Below are 8,167 nucleotides of genomic sequence, written 5' to 3'. Positions count from 1 at the left end.
CGCGGACCACAACGGCCTGCTGCTATGCAGAGTCATAGCTGGCATTACTGCCATGTGACCCGCATAGGTCATCTTCTGCCTGATCGACAAACTCGGCCACTGTGGGGTTTTCCATCCCTTCGTCGATCACTATTTCTTTATGAGTACAAGGTCGTCCAGGGCCTCTTTTTTGTCTGACCATATCAATGGTTGGCTTATGAGGGTCCCATCGGGCGTGCCAAATGTGTTGGTGAAAAACATCCCAAACACTCACACATGGGACTCCGCACATGGTGCAAAAAGCATAGGCGTGCCAGGACCTTTGTGCAGGCCCAAACGAGGCTAAACACAGCCCAATCTGACTCCTTACCAGGCTAGTAGGCCTCCCTCCTGACTGAGTAGCTCTAAAGTCTTTTGGGTTAAGCCAACCACACTTAGGCACGAAATACTACAGCCTTATGAATGAAATAAACAACTACACTACAAAGAAGAATAACAAGCCTGAAACAGGAATCACATTAGCCAATCATACCCGATACAAGCATGGGATTTGCGCGCACAGCCTTGCAGCCTTCAGCATGTAGCTGTACATTCCCTCAATCTCGAAATGCTAAGCTAATAAAGAAAAACGTAAATGGCAAATGAAGAAAGAAAGAAATAAAGAAGTGCAAGATGTGTGTCTGGTTCTTGTGTGTGTTTTTTAGATCTGCCTCCATCCTTATAAAGGACGGGCACCGACGGTTACCAGCCTGCCAATCGTTCCCCCCTAGGCCCTTCTCTTCAGCCCATATCTCTCAGGCTCCAATCGAGAACTGCCATGTGGATCACCATGCCCCAACTGCTGTAGAAATAGTGGGTCCCACCTCCAGCTCCATCGCCCTCATTCCTCACGGAATGCAGACCTGTGCTCGATGACTTCTATCCTCCTGACATGTGGCTCAGCCCCCGCAACTGCTAGATCGTGGTAGCGCTGCTGTGCCTCCTATTCCATGCCTAGCCCACTCGCATCGAAACCAATTAATTTGGGCCGTAAATAGAGATAAGGAAACTTTTTAGAAAATACCAAACCCTAAAAAGTACAGAAATGCCCCCAAATAACCCCAAACGACCCACCCGATCTGGTTTAAACAAAAAATGAACATATGTCGAAATAGATATTGATTCGAAGGTCACGACCCTCAACATCGCATCCACACATCTAATAATAGATAAGGACACATTTTAGAGAATCAAAAACCCAAAAAAGTACTGAAATGCCCCCAAATATCCCCAAACGACCCACCTGGTCTGGTTTAAGCCGAAAATGAACATATGTCGAAATAGGTATCGATTCGAAGGTTACGACCCTCAACATCTCATCCACATGTCTAACAAGAGATAAGGACACTTTTTGGAAAATAGCAAACCCAAAAAATTACAGAAATGCCCCCAAATAACCCCAAACGACCCACCCAGTCTGGTTTAAACCAAAAATGAACATATGTCGAAATAGGTATCGATTCGAAGGTTACGACCCTCAACATCGCATGCACATGTCTAATAAGAGATAAGGACACGTATTAGAAAATCTCAAACCCAAAAAAGTACAGAAATGCCCCCAAATAACCCAAAACGATCTACCCAGTCTGGTTTAAATTGAAAATGAACATATGTCAAAATAGGTGTCGATTCGAAGGTCACGACCCTCACCATCGCATCCACACGTCTAATAAGAGATAATGACACTTTTTAGAAAATTGCAAACCCAAAAAAGTACAGGAATGCCCCCAAATAACCCCAAATGACCCACCCGGTCTGCTTTAAACCAAAAATGAACCTATGTTGAAATACATATCAATTCAAAGCTCACGACCCTCAACATCGCATCCACACGTCTTATAAGAGATAAGGACACTTTTTAGAAAATCCCAAACCCAAAAAAGTATAGAAATGCCCCCAAATAACCCCCAAATGACCCACCCGGTCTGGTTTAAATTGAAAGTGAACATATGTCAAAATTGGCATCGATTCGAAGGTCATGACCCTTCACATCGCATCCACACGTATAATTAAAGAAAAGGACACTTTTTAGAAAATCCCAAACCCTAAAAAGTATAGAAATGCCTACAAATAACCCCAAACGATCCACCCGGTCTGGTTTAAACTAAAAATGAACATATGTCAAAATAGGTATCAATTCGCAGGTCACGACCCATAACATCGCATCCACACGTCTAATAAGAGATAAGGACACTTTTTAGAAAATCCCAAACCCAAAAAGGTATAGAAATGCCCCCAAATAACCCAAAATGATCCTCCCGGTCTAGCTTAAACCAAAAATGAATATATGTCGAAATAAGTATCGATTCGACGGTCACGACCCTCAACATCGCATCCACACATCTAATAAGAGATAAGGACACTTTTTAGAAAATCCAAAGCCCAAAGAAGTACAGAAATGCTCCCAAATAACCCCAAACTACCCACCCGGTCTGATTTAAACCGAAAATGAACATATGCCAAAAAAGGTATCGATTCGAAGGTCACGACCCTCAAAATCCCATCCACATGTCTAATAAGAGATAAAGATACTTTTTAGAAAATACAAAACCCAAAAAAGTATAGAAATTCCCCCAAATAACCCCAAACGACCCACCCGATCTGGTTAAAATCGAAAAAGAACATATGCCGGAATAGGTATCGATTCGAAGGTCACGACCCTCAACATCGCATCCACACATCTAATAAGAGATAAGGACACATTTTAGAGAATCCCAAACCCAAAAAGTACTGAAATGCCCCCAAATAACCCCAAACGATCCACCCGATCTGATTTAAACCGAAAATGAACATATGCCGAAATAGGTATCGATTCAAAGGTGACGACCCTCAACATCGCATTCATACGTCTAATAGGAGATAAGGACACTTTTTAGAAAATTCAAAACCCCAAAAAGTACAGAAATGCCCCCAAATAACCCAAAACGACTCACCCGGTTTGGTTTAAATAAAAAATAAACATATGTTGAAATGGGTATCAATTCGACGGTCACGACCCTCAACATCACATCCACACGTCTAATAAGAGATAAGGACACTTCCTAGAAAATCACAAGCCCAAAGAAGTACAAAAATGCCCCCAAATAATCCCAAACGACCCACCCGGTCTGGTTTAAACCGAAAATGAACATATGCTGAAATAGGTATCGATTCGAAGGTCGCGACCCTCAACATCGCATCCACACGTCTAATAAGAGATAAGGACACTTTTTAGAAAATACAAAACCCAAAAAAGTACAGAAATGAAGGTCCCGACCCTCAACATCGCATCCGCACAACTAATAAGAGATAAGATACCAAACCCAAAAAAGTACAAAAATGCCCCCAAATAACCCCAAACGACCCACCCGATCTGGTTTAAACCGAAAACAAACATATATCGAAATAGGTATCGATTCGAAGGTCACGGCCCTCAACATCACATCCTCACATCTAATAAGGGATAAGGACACTTTTTAAAAAATAGCAAACCCAAAAAAGTACAGAAATGCCCCCAAATAACCCCAAATGACCAACCCGGACTGGTTTAAATAAAAAATGAACATATGTCGAAATAGGTATCGATTCAAAGGTCACCACCCTCAACATCGCATCCACACGTCTAATAAGCGATAAGGACACTTTTTAGAAAATCCCAAACACAAAAAAGTATAGAAATGCCCCCAATAGCCCCAAACAACCTACCTTGTCTGCTTTAAACAAAAAATGAACATATGTTGAAATAAGTATCGATTCGAAGGTCACGACCCTCAACATCGCATCCACACGTCTAATAAGAGACCATTGATACTTTGTAAGTATCATATCGGTGATGTATCGTATCGATACCCTAAAATTAAGATACGTATCAATATTGACGGATACGTTAAGATACTTAAAACTTTGCTGGGGAATCGAAGATGGACTTACAGATTCGAGGGTCAGCCAAAAAGATTTGTTATTTTCCCATCACCAATTTTTATACATACCATCTTCCATAGGATGGTAGTATTGTCACCATACTTTTCCACACCCAAGAACCATATTTGGTTTGAGAAAACACATTCTCAATAAAAGGGATAGTACTTAGCCTTTAGAATGCATGACCATAAACTCTTATCACCTCCAAGCAAGCTTCACTAAAAAAACTCTGTTCTAAGTATAGACATTCCTCAAGCCAAGACCACCAAGTCTTTTAGGAGAACAGGCTTTAGGCTATGCAACAAAATAGCATCTCTTATGAATCAAGGTATTCTTCAGCTACACAACCGAGGACACCATCTCCAACAGCCCTTACGGCTCCAAGGTCAATCACTAGAGCCATACCTCCATTCCTAGAATGAGAAGGGAGGCCCACAGAATACCCGATACACGAGGAGGAGCCCAATTATTGAGGTGGAATGAATGCTGCTACTTTTGGCCCCATAAAATCGCCTAGATAATGAGCCGAAGGCTCCATGGAATCTCCATATCACAATCATCAAAGAAGCCCACCTTACCCTATTAAACAAAATCGTTTGAGTACAAGATATCAAAAGTGTTGAAGTCGGGATCGATGTTGATAGATGAAGGCTAAGATGAGTAGGGTGCCAAAGTAAGGATTGATAACATTGTCATGCATGGGAGAAATGCCCATCAGTGAGCAGTTCCATCCTTCTGCGTCCAGAAATGAAGCAGCCCCTTTGACTTCCACCCCGCATGTGGTTGATGGCCTTCCTTTAGATCTTTCCACTTCAATTCACCCCCCTCATCCGAAAAAAAAAAGGGAAACAAGTCAAAAGGCCCTGTTAATGTTAGCTCCTCTGTTCTTGTTAGCGAGGACCCTCAAGGCCATAATCCATCTCGCCAGTCAGGCCACCAATGTCAAACCCGCCCCTGATTGGCTAGGAATTTGAATGAAGGACAAGAACCCATGACATGGCATCCAAACACATAGTGGAGTATCACTCCAGTGATTGAATTTAATGGAAAACCCCCGAGGATGTCCTCCAACATACCTGTCAAAAGATGGATTGCAGACCCTTGCTGTTGTACAGCCCACAACATATTGTACAGCTTGAACTCCAAGTATTCTCTCTCCTACCCATAAATGTGGGGTCCACACCTAAAAAAGGGTGCAAATTACCCTGGGTGAGGTGTAGGTGTAAGGCCCACACCCTGGACCAAACCCTTGTGCAGGCCCCATTAAGTTACAGCTTTGCAGTATTCTCTGGGTGATGCACTGGGCGATGTACACATCACCAAGAGACATCACCCAGAGTGGGAAAAATCAGTATTTTAATCTGCAGATGTGTGGGGACCACCCATACTGACCATGGGCACTCTCCATGGGTTGAAGGGAGTCTAGGGAACCACCTCATACCCTTGGACCCCTGTGGACCCACCAGAGTGCCCAGAATGATTGAGAATCAATCTAAGAACACATTTTGAAAAGTGGCCTAAGCAGCCAAACAGGCCTTAGTAGAGGGCTAGCCTATAAATAGAGGACCCTTAGCTCATTTTAGAGCCCTAGTTTCCTGCTGAAATCATGAGAGAGAAGGTGTCAAACCCGCCCCTGACTGGTTGGGGATTTGAATAAAGGATAAAAACCCATGATAAGGCATCCAAACACATTGTGGAGTATCACTTCAGTGATTGAATTTAATGGAGAACCCTTAAGGATGTCCTCCTACATACATGTCAAAAGATGGATTGCAGACCCTTGCTGTTGTACAGCCCACAGCATAAGGTACAGCTTGAACTCTAGGTATTCTCTCTCCTACCCATAAATGTGGGGCCCACACCTGTAAGTAGGGGCAAATGACCCTGGGCTAGGTGTAGGTGTAAGGCCCCAACCCTGGGACAAACCCCTGTGCAAGCCCAAAGTGATACAGCCTTGCTGTATTCTCTAGGTGATGCACACATTACCCAGAGTGGGAAAAATCAGTATTTTAATCTATAGATGTGTGGGGACCACCCATACTGGTCATGGGCACTCTCCATAGGTTGAAGGGAGTCTAGGGAACCACCTCATACCTTTGGACCCCTGTGGACCCCACCTGAGTGCCTAGAATGACTGAGAATCAGTCTAAAAGTACATTCTTGAAATGGGCCTAAGCAAACAAACAGGTCTTAGTAGAGGGTTGGCCTATAAATAGAGGACCCCAGCTCTGTTTTAGAACCAAATTTCAACTGCTGAAACCGTGGGAGAGAAAAGAAGAGGGAAAAGAGAGAAAGAGAAGGAGAAGAAGAAGGGAAGCTTACCCTTTGTGCATCAGCTCAGTCCAGCAGCCATCCTAGACCATTATAGGTATAAAATCATACCTTAAGTATGCTGCTGTACTGCTGTTACTATTCATCTCTTTAGATCTCTACTATTTAGATGAGTTTTTGGTCATGGTATGCCCAAAACACTAAGGGGCTGCCATGTATCACCCCAGATACAACATGCAAACATGTTGCATGGAAGATCTGAGGTATATTCATATATTTTTAGTGCTGTTGCTCACCTAAGACTGAAATAAATCCCTGTGCCAGGCTGTACCACCTTATTGCACCTAGATCTGGCAGTTTGGGCTTGGATTTGTGCATACAGGCTACCCCTTGCCTGGATCATGGTAGGGACAGCCTACTACCATGATTATATATGTAAATCTGCCCTTGCATGTAGCCAAATCCATGGCCTGCAGTTGGAACTCTGCTGAGTTACTATTTATTGGGCTGTTTGGGCAGCTCCTGGCAGCCAAGTGGTGGGCCTAGGTCAAGATCCGAGGGGACCACTGCAAGCCACACTACATGAGGTCCACAATGACCTAACATGCATGTGGAATTGATCAACACACTACCTGTGGTGCAAAACGTTGGAATTGGAGCCTGTTCACGTTCTATACAGGCTCTGGGTGATAGCACCGGGCGATGCACACATCACCCAGAGACATTACCCAGAGAAGTATAATGGCTGATATTGCAGAACTGAGTTTGGGACCTCCACATTTGGACTGTAAACAGTGTAGAGAGGCGGTGAATGCCCAAAATACCCCTCCTCACATCTGTCCATAGTTATGAATACCTTGGGTACCCAAGTGGGCCCCGCAGGGCTTGGAAACCCTACCTGTGTTGGTCCTGCAGCACTGCTAACTTAGGGATAGTGTTGTAAGACTGTTGTGACCTAGAATCATGTACTATAGTGGTAGATTACCATTCTGCCCCTATACCACATTCTCTGGATGATGCACCCGGACATAGGCCTAAAGCCCAGTGCAAGGCCCAGAGAATTCTAAGTGATCTCAGACTGAGCACCGAGTCAGACCAGTGAGTCTAGATCAACACTAGGACATCTAAGATCAATTTTAAATATTGAATAACATGTCTGATCTAATACTTTAGGGTTCGATCCCGCACTCGAGGTATACTGCTAGGTATTGGTCAAAACTGAACAAACAACTAAACCAGTAGGATCATACCAAGGTGAGTGAAATGTTATCGTGTATGTACATGTAACATAATGATATGTTGAAATTTAAATTCCTATAATAATGATACTATGTTACATAATCAAATTCAAATCTCATAACTATTACATACTGTGTGACTGTTGATCAACTCTGCTTGAATATTTCATGCTGATTATGAATGCTAGACTAGATGCCGTAGCCGACTTGGAAATGAGGCTTGTGATAGCCAAAAGAATGGGATACGGTTGACACCGCCCAACTCATACGATGCCATATAGACATGGGGTTAGAGTTTCATCACCCGTGCTACACACCTTTGCCAACAGGGGTTAAGGTGTTGGATGCCTATGAGGACTACCATAAAACCTCGGGGGAATGCGCCGAGAAGCCTTGGCAATATTGCTAGGATGCCTTGGGCAATATGCCAGGATGCCTCAAGCAATATGCTTGGGAAGCACCGAAAAGGTGAATTATGGCTATAAGCCAAACAATGTAAATCCTCGAGCAATATGATTGGTCCTCAAAGGATTAATCATAGAGGGCTGGTCGGGCTGACCAAGGGTATGTATGCTGGAGCCGACTGGTGCTCTTCGACAACTCAATGGGTGTATCACGGGAAGAGGTAAAAGCCCGCACCAGGGATACATGTATTAGGGATTGTAGTAACACTAACATGCCTTAGTTGTATTGATAGGTGGCTAATAAATAACTGGACCTGCATATCATATAGGATCATG

The sequence above is a fragment of the Telopea speciosissima genome, unplaced genomic scaffold (assembly GCF_018873765.1).
Source record: "Telopea speciosissima isolate NSW1024214 ecotype Mountain lineage unplaced genomic scaffold, Tspe_v1 Tspe_v1.0082, whole genome shotgun sequence".
NCBI lineage: Eukaryota > Viridiplantae > Streptophyta > Magnoliopsida > Proteales > Proteaceae > Telopea > Telopea speciosissima.
The sequence above is the reverse complement of the archived record's forward strand: the minus strand, read 5'-3'. Positions refer to the sequence as shown.